This window comes from Dendropsophus ebraccatus, chromosome 6 (assembly GCF_027789765.1).
Source record: "Dendropsophus ebraccatus isolate aDenEbr1 chromosome 6, aDenEbr1.pat, whole genome shotgun sequence".
Taxonomy (NCBI): domain Eukaryota; kingdom Metazoa; phylum Chordata; class Amphibia; order Anura; family Hylidae; genus Dendropsophus; species Dendropsophus ebraccatus.
The window spans coordinates 61,088,454-61,104,176 of NC_091459.1; the positions used below are offsets into that span (position 1 = coordinate 61,088,454).

At 44.3% G+C, this 15,723-nt stretch overlaps 1 protein-coding gene and 1 non-coding gene across 3 annotated transcripts in view; both read left to right on the forward strand.

Moving 5' to 3' along the window:
• Positions 1 to 15,723, forward strand: part of UST (uronyl 2-sulfotransferase) — a 636,424-nt gene that overhangs the window by 368,662 nt on the left and 252,039 nt on the right. The gene's annotated exons all lie outside the window — the stretch shown is intronic.
• On the forward strand, positions 12,275 to 12,465 carry LOC138796103 (U2 spliceosomal RNA). The gene has a single exon (XR_011363720.1). It is a non-coding gene; the product is annotated as a U2 spliceosomal RNA (small nuclear RNA).

Genomic DNA, 15,723 nt, shown 5'->3' on the forward strand with positions numbered 1-15,723 from the left:
TCTGTGGGACTTTCTAACATGCAGTCCTCTCAAATACACTTTAAAGCTGGGTTCACACGCTGTAACTGTGCGGCTGTTTTTTTTATGCGGCTGTAAATGTGCGGGTGAAACTCCGGCCGTGGGAAAAAATAGACATGCGGCTCAAAACATACGGTCATTTACTTGGAAATCTGGTTCAACTAAAAATAAGAAATAAAATGTTAAGAAAGTGATGGAAACACCTCTGGATGCATCTGGGAAAGCAGGGAACACAGTTTACATGAATTGCTATTACCGGGGTTTGCGATCCTCTGCACTATAGCCGATGTCTCTCATGGTTAATATATTGAAATAATAAAACACATTTTCTGTCTAATAAAGTCCCTTTTATTGTTCAATAATTAAATGTAAACGATTCCATCATTTTGCAATTAAATATACTGTTAAAATAAATATATATATAAATAAATGTATATTTATATATATATTTATTTTTTGACAGTATATTTAATTGCACAATGATTGATTCGTTAGAATTAAATTATTGAACAAAGAAACTGAATTTATTTCCACGAAAATGTGTTTTATTAATTAAATATTAATTAGTACAGGAAGCTCTATAAGCCGTTAATTCATATGCCGGCAATAGAGCTTTCTGTACTAATCATCACTTTACTTTAATGAAAACATCAAATGTTTCTTCTAATTATGTTATCACAATAGCATTATTAGAAGAAACATTTAGAATTATATGTGCGCTCAGCTGATTGGCTGTTCGGCTGAGCGCACATATAATGAGCCGGTCCGCAGCACAGTGACTTCATTGTGCTGCGGACCAGCGAAGAGGACACATCGGGACATCGGATGGTGAGTATAGAGCTCTCCCCACCCCCTCCCCGGCACTGCACCCCTCCCAGCAAGGAAGGGGGGTCACTTAACCCCTTCCTTGCTGGGATGGGTGCAGTCTGACATCAGTCTGGCCCCCAGGGGGTTAAGGGGGATGCAATACATCCTCCCTTAACCCCTGGGGGGCCAGACTGTAAGCAGCGATCTGTAAAGATGCTGCATACTGTAAGGAGCACAACACCGCTCACAATGATGGGTGTTGTGCTCCTGTTTGTGTGTTTTTTGTGTGTTTCTCCCTTTTTGTTTTTCAGATATCGGTATCCTGGGGATTACGTCGGATTCCATGGACTACGTCGATGACCAGCGGTTGTTCTTTGAATTTTTTTAATAAAATGGTCAATGAGGGGTGTGGGGGTGTTTTTATTTGAATAAAAAAATATTTTAAACTTGTGTCTTGTCTTTATTTCTTTACTTTATAGACTTAGTAGTGGAAGCCGTCTAATAGACGGAATCCATTACTAAGTTGGGGCCTAGTGTTAGCCGGTATAAAATGGCTAACACTAACCCCCTATTATTACCCCAGTACCCAATGCCACCAGGGGTACTGGGAAGAGCCGGGTGCCAGTGGTCCCGGAGCGTCAAAATTGGCGCTCCTGGACCGGGCGGCAGCAGGCTGGTAATATTTAGGCTGGGGAGGGCCTAAAACAATGGCTCTTCCCACCCTGGTGTTACCAGGCTGCTGTCGTTTGGTTTTTAACCCGGCTGGTTATAAAAATAGGGGGGACCCTATGCGTTTTTTTTTAATTATTTATTTATTTAAAAAAAAAACCGCATAGGGTCCCCCCTATTTTTATAACCAGCCGGGTTAAAAACCAAACGACAGCAGCCTGGTAACACCAGGGTGGGAAGAGCCATTGGTTTAGGCCCTCCCCAGCCTAAATCTTACCAGCCTGCTGCCGCCCGGTCCAGGAGCGCCAATATTGACGCTCCGGGACCACTGGCACCCGGCTCTTCCCAGTACCCCTGGTGGCATTGGGTACTGGGGTAATAATAGGGGGTTAGTGTTAGCCATTTTATACCGGCTAACACTAGGCCCCAACTTAGTAATGGATTCCGTCTATTAGACGGCTTCCACTACTAAGTCTATAAAGTAAAGAAATAAAGACAAGACACAAGTTTAAAATATTTTTTTATTCAAATAAAAACACCACCACACCCCTCATTGACCATTTTATTAAAAAATTCAAAGAACAACCGCTGGTCATCGACGTAGTCCATGGAATCCGACGTAATCCCCAGGATACCGATATCTGAAAAACAAAAAGGGAGAAACACACAAAAAACACACAAACAGGAGCACAACACCCATCATTGTGAGCGGTGTTGTGCTCCTTACAGTATGCAGCATCTTTACAGATCGCTGCTTACAGTCTGACCCCCAAGGGGTTAAGGGAGGATGTATTGCATCCCCCTTAACCCCCTGGGGGCCAGACTGATGTCAGACTGCACCCATCCCAGCAAGGAAGGGGTTAAGTGACCCCCCTTCCTTGCTGGGAGGGGTGCAGTGCCGGGGAGGGGGTGGGGAGAGCTCTATACTCACCATCCGATGTGTCCTCTTCGCTGGTCCGCAGCACAATGAAGTCACTGTGCTGCGGACCGGCTCATTATATGTGCGCTCAGCCGAACAGCCAATCAGCTGAGCGCACATATAATTCTAAATGTTTCTTCTAATAATGCTATTGTCATAACATAATTAGAAGAAACATTTGATGTTTTCATTAAAGTAAAGTGATGATTAGTACAGAATGCTCTATTGCCGGGAATATGAATTACCAGCTTATAGAGCTTCCTGTACTAATTAATATTTAATGAATAAAACACATTTTCGTGCAAATAAATTCAGTTTCGTTGGTCAATAATTTAATTCTAACGAATCCATCATTGTGCAATTAAATATACTGTCAAAAAATAAATATATAGATAAATATACATTTATTTATATATCTATTTTTTTTAACAGTATATTTAATTGCAAAATGATGGATTCGTTAGAAATAAATTATTGACCAACGAAAGTGTCTTGATTACAAAGAAAATGTGTTTTAGTAATTTAATATATTAACTATTAGAGGCATCGGCATTCGGCATCATTGCCGGCTACTTTGAAGTACTCCGTACGGACCGCCTGTCAATCCTCGGCCGCATGTTCAGCCGCAAACAATGGTCTTGTTCATTTTTTACGGGTCCGTTTACGATAGGGCCGTAGATTCAGACATAGTGTGCACTGTGCAGCCGTATATCCTATACTTCCAAGCATACACACGAACCACCAAAAATACGGCCGCACAATTACAGCCCAAATACAGCCGCACTGTTACAACGTGTGAATAAAAGGTATACCTGAACAGGTCCCTAAAAATATCTGATTTTGAAATTTTTTGGAAAAATTTGGAAAATTGCTGATAATGTTTTAAGCTTTCATTTGTCTAAAAAAAAAAAAGAAAAATAGTTTAATAAATACCGCCATCATAAAGTAGACTTGTTGCTAATGCTATTTAATATATAATTTATGTGGCATAACCATTTTCTGTATAAGCAGAAAAGTTTCAAAGTTGGAAAAATTTATTTTTTCACAATTTTTCACGTTATTTTGTTTTTTTTTATAAAGATTCGTTATAAGTATCGACTCCAATTTACCAGAAATGTAAAGTACCATATGTCACGAGAAAACATTCTCAGAATCAGCCGGATAGGTAAAAGCATCCCGAAGTTATTAATGAATAAAGTGACACAGGTCATATTCATAAAATTTGTCTCTGTCCTTAACCCCTTAGTGACAGCCGATACGGCTTTTTACGGCGGTCACTAAGGGTCCTTATTCTGCTGCCATCAGCTTTTTATGGCGATGGCAGAGAATAAGGCTACGGGGCCGGGACGGCCCCCACCCCATCCCCCCGGCTACCGGAGGTAGCTGAGGGGTTGGGGCAGTGTGTGGGGTCCGTCCCCCCCCCCCCCCCTTACCGACGATCGCCGCTATTAACGTTATAGTGGCGGCCGTCGGTAAAGGAGATTACCGGTGCTGCCGCCGCCTTTCATCTCCCCCCGCCGTGAATCTACGGCGGGGGGAGATGAAATAAGTGTCCCCAGACCTCAGATCAGCCCCCCCTAGTAGGGCGATCACTAACCCCCCTCCCCCGGCGGGCATCATTTCCAAGATGTCCGCCGCCATCGCTGTGAACCGACTAATGTCTGTTCACAGCGATGGAAAAGTTCAAATGAATGAAAGCCCCATGCTCTCCGCCACCGGAGGTAGCGGAGAGCATGGGACAGTCACCGGGGACCCCCCTGTTGGGTCCCGGTACAAGCGATCAGCGGTATATACTATATACCGCTGATCGCTTGTACCATGTGCTCCTGGCACTTTTTATCCCCTGTCACCATGAATGATTGGTGACAGGGGATAAAAAGTGATGTCCCCCCACCCCCCAAGTCGCCCCCCACCCCCCCTGTCACCCCCGTCCCCCAGTCACCCCCCCCCCCCTTCCCCATATACTCACCTGCTCCTGGAGCTGCTTCCTCCTCGACGTCCTGGCTGGTTATGAAGTGCGCATGCGCTTCACAACCAGCCAACTCTGAAAATTTAAAGTGACAGAGACCAATTTGGTCTCTGTCACTGAACTATGATTACTGTGATAGAAAATATCACAGTAATCATAGTAATACAGTGAAAATGAATGTGTAAAGTACAAAAAGTGACAAACATACAAAAAAATAAAACACACACTTTTTATTATAGTAATAATTGCAGTTTACTCCCAAATTACCCCTAACCCCTCCCCAGATTACCCGTAACCACCGCACGTTGCCCGTAACCACCGCACGTTGCCCGTAACCACCGCACGTTGCCCGTAACCACCACAAATTGCCAGTGACCCCCTCCCGATTGCCCGTAACCACCCCAAATTACATGTACCCACCCCAGATTACCTATAAGCACTTCAGTTTATCAGTAACAATCCCAGATTGTCTGTAACCCTTCCAGGTTGCACATAACTCCCCCAGGTTCCCCGTAATCATGCCAGATTACATGTAACCCCCCCAGATTGCACGTAACCACCGCGCGTTGCCTCTGACCACGCCACGATGCCTCTGACCATGCCACGATGCCTCTGACCACGCCACGATGCCTCTGACCACCGCACGTCGCCTCTGACCACCGCACGTCGCCTCTGACCACCACACGTCGCCTCTGACCACGCCACGGCGCCTCTGACCACCCCAAATTGCCAATGACCCCTTCCAAATTGCGGTGCCCATGCCAGATTACAGGTATCCACCCCAGATTGCCTATAAGAACTTCAGTTTATCCGTAACCACCCCACATTGCCCGTAACCACCCCACGTTGCCCGTAACCACCCCAGATTGTCAGTAAGCACTGCAGGTTGCCCGTAACCACCCCACATTGCCCGTAACCACCCCAGATTGTCTGTAAGCACTGCAGGTTGCCCGTAATCACCCCACGTTGCCCGTATCCACCCCAGATTGTCTGTAAGCACTGCAGGTTGCCCGTAACCACCCCACGTTTCCCGTAACCATCCCAGATTGTCTGTAAGCACAGCAGATTGCCCGTAACCAGCCCACGTTGCCTGTAACCAGCCCACGTTGCCTGTAACCACCACACGTTGCCGTAACCACAGCAGGTTGCCCGTGACCACTACACGTTGCCCATAACCACCCCTCGTTGCCCGTAACCACCCCACGTTGCCTGTAACCACCCCAGGTAGCCGTAACCACAGCAGGTTGCCCGTGACCACCCCATGTTGTCCGTAACCACCCCAGATTACCTGTAACCACCTCAGGTTGCCCATAACCACCCCTGGTTGCCCGTAACCACCCCACATTACCTGTAATCTCATTTTTTTTATTTTATTTTAGTAACTGCGCTATTTTAATAACCATTACTAGCTGCGGTTTTGCTCCTGTAAATTGGCGCTCCTTCCTTTCTGAGCCCTGCTGTGTGCCCATACAGTGGTTTATGCCCACATATGGGGTACCGTTGTACTCAGGAGAACCTGCGTTACAGATTTTGGGGTACGTTTTCTCTCCTGTTCCTCGTCAAATTGAGAAATTTCAAACTAAACCAACATATTATTGGAAAAATTCGAGTTTTTCATTTTTACTGGCCAATTTTGAATACTTTCCTCTAATACCTGTGGGGTAAAAATGGTCACCACACCCCAAGATGAATTCTTTGAGGGGTGCACTTTCCAAAATGGGGTGACTTTTGGGGGGAATCTATTCTGCTGAAACTACAGGGGCACTGCAAACGCACCTGGCACTCAGAAACTTCTTCAGAAAAATCTGCACTGAAAATGCTAATTGGCGCTCCTTCCCTTATGAGCCCTGCTGTGTGCCCATGCAGTGGTTTATGCCCACATATGGGGTACCGTTCTACTCAGGAGAACCTGCTTTACATATATTGGGGTGACATTTCTCTCCTGTTCCTCGAGAAATTGAGAAATTTCAAACTAAAGGAACATATTATTGGAAAAAATCGAGTTTTTCATTTTTACTGTCTACTTTTGAATACTTTCCTCAAATACCTGTGGGGTCAAAATGCTCACCACACCCCAAAATAAATTCTTTGAGGGGTGCACTTTCCAAAATAGGGTGACTTATTGGGAGATTTTATTCTGCGGACACTACAGGGGCACTGCAAACGCACCTGGCGCTCAGAAACTTCTTCAGAAAAATCTGCACTGAAAATGCTAATTGGCGCTCCTTCCCTTCTGAGCCCTGCTGTGTGCCCATACAGTGGTTTATGCCCACATATGGGGTATCGTTCTACTCAGGAGAACCTGCTTTACATATATTGGGGTGACATTTCTCTCCTGTTCCTCGAGAAATTGAGAAATTTCAAACTAAAGGAACATATTATTGGAAAAAATCGAGTTTTTCATTTCTACTGTCTACTTTTGAATACTTTCCTCAAATACCTGTGGGGTCAAAATGCTCACCACATCCCAAAATAAATTCTTTGAGGGGTGCACTTTCCAAAATGGGGTGACTTATTGGGAGATTTTACTCTGCGGACACTACAGGGGCACTGCAAACGCACCTGGCGCTCAGAAACTTCTTCAGAAAAATCTGCACTGAAAATGCTAATTGGCGCTCCTTCCCTTCTGAGCCCTGCTGTGTGCCCATGCAGTGGTTTATGCCCACATATGGGGTACCATTGTACTCAGGAGAACCTGCGTTACAAATTTTGGGGTACTTTTTTCCTCTTGTTCTTCGTGAAATTGAGAAATATCAAACTAAACGAACATATTATTGGAAGAATTCGAGTTTTTCATTTTTACTGTCTTCTTTTGAATACTTTCCTGTAATACCTGTGGGGTCAAAATGGTCACCACACACCAAGATGAATTCTTTGAGGGGTGTACTTTCCAAAATGGGGTGACTTATGGGGGGTTTTCTCTCTGCGGACACTACAGGGGCACTGCAAAAGCACCTGGCGCTCAGAAACTTCTTCAGCAAAATTTGCATTGGAAAAGCTAATTGGCGCTCCCTTCCTTCTGAGCCCTGCTGTGTGCCCATACAGTGGTTTAGGCCCACATATGGGGTACCGTTGTACTCAAGAGAACCTGCATTACAAATTTTGGGGTGCTTTTTGTCTCATATTCCTTTTGAAATTGAGAAACTTTAATCTAAACGTATATATTATTGGAAAATTTTAATTTTCCATTTTTTTTACTGCCTAATTGTGAATACTTTCCTCCAGCCCCTGTAGGGTTAAAATGCTCATTATACCCCTAGATTAATTCTTTAAGGTGTGTAGTTTCCAAAATGGGGTCACTTATGGGGGTTTTCAGGATACCAGACTTTTAAATCCATTTAAAAAAAGAACTGGTCCCTAAAAAAATCAGTTTCACGAAAATGTGATAATTTGCTGATAAATTTCTAAGCCCCATAACACCCTAAAAAAGTAAAATATGTTTACCAAATTATGCCAGAATAAAGAAGATATATTGGTAATGTGACTTAGTAACTAATTTATGTGCTACGACTTTCTTTTTTTAGAAGCAGAGAATTTCAAAGTTCATAAAATGCAAATTTTTAAAATTTTTCATGATATTTTGATGTTTTTCACAAAAAACACACAAAGTAGTGACCAAATTTTGCCACTAACATAAAGTGCCATATGTCACGAAAAAACAATCTCAGAATCGCTAGCATACGTTAAAGCATCACTGAGCTATAAGAGCATAAAGTGAGACAGGTCAGATTTTGAAAAATTAGCCTGGTCATTAAGGCCCAAACTAGCTGCAGCACGAAGGGGTTAAAGCGTAACTGTCATTTCAGGGTCATTTTTTTTTTAAACATTAAATATCAATAGTACAAGCGATTTTAAGAAACTCTGTAATAGGTTTTATAAACCAAATGAGTTTCCTTCTAGACTGAAAAAGCAATCTCCCAGTCTCCCCCCTCACATCAGATGAAGCAGGATTTATGTGTCCATTTTCTGGCTATGGAGAGGGGAGGGGCTGTTAGGAGTGACTGAGCACGGAGCAGTCTTGCAAAGTAAAACACCCGGCAATCTTCTCTCAGTAAGTTCATAGATAAGCACTAACCTTTCTGACCCCAGAATCCAGCGTCTTAGGTGCCCAGAGAGTCTACAAACAGCTGACCTTCATGTCACCTCTTCCTGCTCCCTCATCTCCCTTGGCCCCTCCCCCCTTCCTTAAGGATAGAATGGAGAGAGCAGAGCCCGTCTTCACTGGCTTCTCTGTAATGAAGATGTGTTTGGGAGGCTGTGTTTGGGAGGCTGGGAGATTGCTTCTTGAGTACAGAAGAAGGCTTTTTTGGCTGATTAAAGCTATTACAGAGTTTCTTAAAATCTCTTATACTACTGATTTCTGCAATAAAAAAAAAAAAATATGACAGTTACGCTTTAAGGCCATTTCAGGCTCTGTCCTTAAGGGGTTAATTGCAGATAAGCAACACTGCCTGCAGGGAATCTAAGATAGTCAGAACAACACATCTCATTGTTATCGGAGGCTGCTGCTCTCACCCTTTATGTTGGCTGCCATATGTAAACTCAAGTCCAGCACAAATACACCAGGATGAAAGTATATGGAGTGATTCTATTACAACAATGATGGAGTGATGAGGTAGTATTAAATTGGTAAACCACCAGTGTGAAAAAGGACAGGGTAACATCCACATGTATACTGGTGTAAATGTAATATATATTAACCCCTTAAGGACACAGCCAATTTCTGTTTCTGCACTTTTGTTTTTTATTCCCTCCATTTAACTCTTTGAGGGCCAAGCCCAAAATGACCCAGTGGACCCCTGAGGAAGTCCGAGGGTACGGACGGAACGCGTGGGCCTCTGTGGTCGGTACCCCAATCTATCCCTGTTCCCCTTATATGGTGATGTACAGCCTTGTCATTCGGCCTGTCATTGCAAAGTACAATTAGTGGCGCAAAAAAGTGCTATGGCCTTTTAAGCACAAGGAGGAAAAAAACAAAAACGCAAAAATTGAAATTGGCCGGGTCCTCTAAGGGTTAAGCCAACCTGCGGCAGACTCAATCAGCAGAACGCCGATCGGACCGCACGGAGAAAGGTAAGAGACCTCCGGTGGTCCGTGAAAGCAATCAAGACACCCACAGTCACACTGCCTGGGTCCCAATTGGTAAGCGACAGGAGGGGTTAATAACAGGCTGCAGCACGATCACTGCAGCCTGTCATTAACTTTGAGAGCCCTAGAGACCCAGGACATACGGTTACGTCCAGGGTCGTCTAGTGACAGACATTCATGACGTAACTGTCCATGGTCGTCTAGGTTAAAAGGCCATAGCGCTTGCATTTTTCACCAACAGAATATGAGTTCTTATTTTTTGCAACACCAATAATAATTTGTAAAGACATATTTTTTTTCATAAAATATGCTGCGAAATCTAAAAAAAAAATGCACAGAGCCATATTTTTATACAGAGCCATATGGGGGTTTGTTTTTTGTGAGACCAATTGTACTTGATGCCCAACAATCTGCAATAAAAAGTATTGTGAAACTCAAAAAGTGAAATTGAAAACAAAAAATAAAACTAGTAGATTTTTTTCAGGGTAATGGGGGTGTCTGTCTGAGCCAGATTCAAGTAGTTGATACTGATCAGACATCACAAAGGTAATGAGAAGGCCTATGGCTCCCATAAAAACTGATTACCACTTAAACAATCACACTGTGAGGGTGCCCATCAGTCAGTGACAGGTGCTGTTTCTGTCACTGCCACACTTAAATGCCACAACTGTTATAGATGGCAGCATTTAAGAACTTAATAGCAGATCAGGTTGATCAGTTTTACCATAGGGCGAACGGCGTAAATGCAAAACTCCCTGAAATCAAAACAAATTCCTTTTTTTTAAAATTTGACAGCGCAAATGATTTTTTTCCGGTTTCGCAGCATATGTTATGGAAAAATAATGCCTGTCATTGCAAAGTACAATTGGTTTCGCAAAAAATAAGCGCTCATATACGTCTCTAGGTGGAAAAAAATGCAAGCGCTATGGCCTTTTAAACATAAAGTGGAAAAAGCAAAAGTGCAAAAACGAAAATTGGCTTTGACCTTAAGGGGTTAATGTTCATCATTGACTGTGAGTACCTGCTGCTGATAGCAACCAATATTCACTGTGTATGAAGCAAAGTCAGCTCCCTTTATAATAATATAGTAAAAGCATGCTATACATGCTCAACTATATTCCGGTTTAATCTGGGAAGGGGTTTATTTGGCCTGCTACATCGGGCATCAAGCAAATGGAGGGAGTGGAAAAATTATTAGCCATTAGGGCCTGTTTACACTGATGAAATTTGGCGGAATCCCGTCTCCCTTAGTGGCTATGGGAGGCCGTGGTCGCACAAGCCCTCCCATAGACTCACTGTTTGACACCGAGGCAGGCAGGATTCTGCTGCAGAGAGCTCCACCGAATTTGTTCAGTGTGAACAGTCCCTTACTCTGCACAAAAACAGCATGATGAATTTTGCAAATGCCACTACACAGCTGCAAACTGACAAGTTTATGCTTACAAAAACATTCAATCTCAGTGATAAATTTCACTGATGCATTTTAAAGTTTTTTCTTTACAGTTACTGATCAGTATTCACACTGATAAATGGTGTAACCTGGTAACATTTTGGCTTTAGTACAATAAAAATTTATTAAGCAAACTTAAGAGAGGCATACAATGAAGAAATGAGACAAATGTCAGCATATGACACTACAATGTTGTAGGTAGACTTAAAGAGAACCAATCACGGGGAGGTGGGTTTTTGGGTTTAATACTTAATTGCATTTGTTTTTACCTTATTTTTACTTTTGTAAATAACTTGAATTACTTTAGTTATAGATTTTCATTGTTATAGTAGTTTTAATTAGTGACTCGTGCCGGCTCTTTTCAAAAGAGTCGGCACGAAACAGCCATCCGGAAGTTCCCAGCATCCTCTGCGGGCCGGGAACAGAGAAACACATGTATCGCGAGATTGCCCTGTGTTACAGCTTATACATGGCTCCAGCAGCATGAATCAGGGCTGATATCAGTGCTGTCCTCCTCTCGCTTCACTTTACGCCCCCCGCCGGCCTCCTGAGTGACCCTCCTGTAATCAGGTAACCTGATCTGGTGGGATGCCGCCCGCGGGGGCTGCTTCTGACAGCTCTGTCACCGCTCCCTGGCTGCAGAGTAAAGAGAGAGGAGGACACGGACAGTGATCGGCTCTGAAGTAAGTTGAAAGTACAGGGGAGTTACAATCCCTCCCCCAGCACACACGGCAGGGAAGAAGTTACCTCCATAAACTCCTGCCTTGCTAGGCTAGAAGAGTTGTATCACAGCAGCCAGCCCTCCTGAAGGGAGAGCACCCTTGCTGGATCCAGGTCCTCAGTCTCCACTTCAGCCCCTCAGGACAACCACCCAGACCTTAGTATCACCAGAGGCAGGGTGAGGAGCCGCTCGCTTCATTGTGTGAACTGACAGGTCTTTCTGCGGCCACAATTCACTGAATTACGGCTGCAGAAAACTGACATGTCAGTTGTTTGTTGCGCCGTATGGGATCCCGGCCGGAGCGTATACTATGTGTATCCCATAGAAGAATAGAAAGCGTTCCACACCGTGCAAAGTATAGCCATTGTTGCCAATGGCAACAACGGCCGTACTTTTATGCCTTGTGAACATAACCTTGCAAAGGAAGATGCCATGTAGTCTGGAGCAGGGAGGAGTAATTGGTAGGATTTTTTCCCCCTCTCTTTTTTTTTCTTTTTCAGATATCGGTATCCTGAGGACTATGTTGGATTCGGTGTACTACTTCGATGACTGGAATTTTTCTTTATTTTTTTATAAAATGGTCAAAGAGGGGGCATGGGGTGGTTTTATTTCAATAAAAAAAAAAACTGGTGTATCGCTTTTTGTCCTTTTGGCTAAGATCAAGTGTAGTATCTGTTCTTATTAGTTTAATATCTGATACGTCCCCTATCTGGGGACCATATATTAAATTGATTTTTAGATCAGGGACATGGAAAAAGAGCTTGCTGTGTCCTCTCCAGGCATTGACCTGGTATTGCAGTGCTTCCAGGTTCAGTGCAAAAAAAAAAAAAAAAATGGTGTGGTTTTTTTTTTCTTCATTTTACAGGCTTAGGGTATGTGCACACTACAAAATCTGGGCAAAAACCTGTTCATTCTTTGGGCGGACAGTGGAACCAGCCTTTGTATAGAATGGAGTGTGTGGCACGGGCGGAGATGCGAGCGAGTGGTGGAATCTGCGGGGGGTTATCTGCCCTGCTTTTGTAGTGTGCACATACCCTTAGGGTACTATTACATGGAACGATAATCGGCCGATTCGGCCGATTATCGTTCTGTGTAATAAAGACAACGACCAGCCGACGATCAGCCGTTGTCATCGGCTGATCGTTGATATAGGTTCTGATCTATAATTGTGGGGCGCCGACCGCGCACCGCTACGTGTAATAGCGGTGCACGGCCGCCAACTGATGATATACATTACCTATCCTTGCTGCAGGGCTCATCTTCCTCTGGGCTTCTTCCCGGGTCCACACGCATCAGCTTCAGAGTGGCCTGTCTCAGCTGACAGGCCACTCAGCCAATCACTGGCCAGTACCCGGGGAGAAGCATAGAGGAAGAGGAGCCCTGCAGCCTGGATAGGTAAAGTATACCGTTTAAGCAAGGGCATCGGTAACAATGTCCTTGCAGCCCTTGTTAAACATCGGGCTGTGTAATAAGCCCAGTAAACGAGCGCTGATCTAGCAGATAGGCGCTCGCTTACATTTATTATCGGGCCCCCATCAGCCTGTCTAATAGTACCCTTAGAAGTGGTAGCTGTCAGACAGCATCCACAACTAAGCTTGTAAAGTGAAAAGAAAAAAAAAAATACACCAGAGATTTTTTTTAAATTGAAATAAAAACATTCCCACACCCTTTGTTGATAACTTTATCTTAAAAAAATGCTGGTCATTGACGTAGTCTGCCAAATCCAACGCAGTCCTCAGGATAACAATATATGAAAAACAAAGGAAAAAAAGGTATTAAATGGAAAGGGGGAAAGTTTACTGTTTGGCCTTCAAAGGGTTAAAATATACCTGCCATTCCGTTCAAGCGTCAGGATACCTCTGGAAACTCAGGAAAACTCCAGCGGCTCTGCATTCTGTAATTGTAATATATTGTTGCTTGCATTACTTACTATCTTACTATTAGTGTCAATAACTAAATTAAGTTGCATTCTTTTTTACTAGTGGTTTTTTACTGTTTTGGTCTTTGCACCACCTATTGCCCACCAGTGTCGGGCAACCCATCCTCGAGGATGACACAAGACCTTGTTACCTGGGTTGAGCAGAGTGGCCAAGGTTTCTTGGTGACACCCTCGATGCAAGATAGAGTACGGAGGCTTCTAGCAACTTTGCTCTATTCGGATTAGTTCCTCTTTCTTTAGGATACTGTCCTGCACTTTTAGATTGGTTCTCGCCGTGGGCTTGGATGATCCCTGACACTATGTTCAGCATTGCATAGTGTGTGGAAGTTCTGCTTTCAAGAAGAGAGTGCTCTTGCATCCCATGTGCGTCTGTCCACTATCACACCTCAGACTACACTAAATACTGACTAGTTGAGAGTCCTCTAACAGCGGACCTGGCATAAGCCAGTGTCCAGCTTGACTGCTGTAGGGACCATTCTGGCTTGCGTCCTTCCTCTACAGAAACCAGACTAAGACTCTCATAAAGATGTGGCTACACTTCCTCTCCCCATGTGACAACTTCCTACTGCCTATGTAACGTGCTGTGGGTGAGTGAGAAGATAGTACAAGGAAAAGAGAAGAATAGACATAGGTAGAAAAAAGAAAGAGCTCTCATTGGTGCACAGATCACAGAGACAATATAACCCTTTAACTGCTACAGCTGTGCAAAACTTAGACATACAGTACAGCTACTAGCAACATCTACTGGCAAAACATAAGTAATACTTCACCACCACTAATACTTTGAAGTACAAGCTTTTTCAAGGGGTATAAACACAAGTAACACCCATGGTGGGACACCACACTGTGAGCTGGTCAGCTGAATGAGTGACCCACAACCCTGACTTGTGCAGCTGCAGAAAGTGATGTGAAGAGGGAGAAAGGTGGCCCATGGACTGTTTATTCGGAAAGTCCATCGGGCATTTGCCCGGTATGCCAGATTGCCAGTCCGGGCACGCACTGGCTGCTGACCAGTATATGGTATGAACACAGTGGGATTAAACATAGCGCCCTTGCAAATGGTATCACCATAGTGTGATTAGATACAGTGCCTCAGCATAGGCTATCACACATAGTGGGATTACATGCTGCACCCCTGCTGATGATTTCACACAATAGGGGATTAGATACAGCACCCCTGCAGATGGTATCACACAGTGGGATTAGATACAGTGTCTTAGAATACAATATCATGTGGTGTCCCACCACTGGTGTTTTCTCTTCTGCACCTGTTCTAAAGTTCTCACTCAGGTTAAGCGGTGGATGTAATATTTACATCTAGCTCTCTCTAATGACATTGCGCACTTCACACTGCCAGACAGAAGTCCTCATACTTGTCCCCTCCAACCAGAAGCGACCTCTGCACCAGTCCACCACCTCCCCCACTGTTAGGACTTGGGCCGTGCATTCGGCTCCCGGCGTCGCCGATGAGTGCAGCCAAAGCATACATAACCGCTCAGGCCGGTTGCTAGGGGCACGACGACGGCGGCGTCCATAGCAGCCGGACTGCTTCTCATGTTTTTTACCTACTCTGCTCTGCTACTCCGTGTTGTAGCAGAGGCCAGGGTTTCACTCCCCTGGCTGATCAGCATAGCTGTTTTGTGTGTTGAACTGATTGTAGATTGACAGCTGACTCAGCCAATCAGCTGTCAGTAATCTTGAGTCTGGGACCTATAAATATCCTCCACAGTCTACTATGCTTTGCCTGTGAAAGTCCCTGGCGTTACTTGATCTAGCGTTCCTGCATTCATATTCTGGTTACCTGACTCTAGCTTTGACTACTTGACTATTCTTTTGGACACGATTTGGTACTTTTTTGCTCGGCTGGTTTTGACTCGGACTTCTGACCTTCCCTTTATTGTGTTGTGTATTGTCTTGTTTTGTTTTGTGTATTCACTGTAGTGAGATCAGGGACTGCCATCCAGTTGTCCGTTTGCTAATTAGAGCATCTGAGGCAAGCAGGTAGGGGCAGTGGGGCGGGTGCCAGCTTCAGGGCTCACCTGTCCTTGTGTCTCTCTGTCCTGATCCTAACACCCACTGGCTGCTCAGCACACAAAACTGAGGATATCAGCTCCTACTAAGGGAGCTCCAAGTAAAGTCCTTG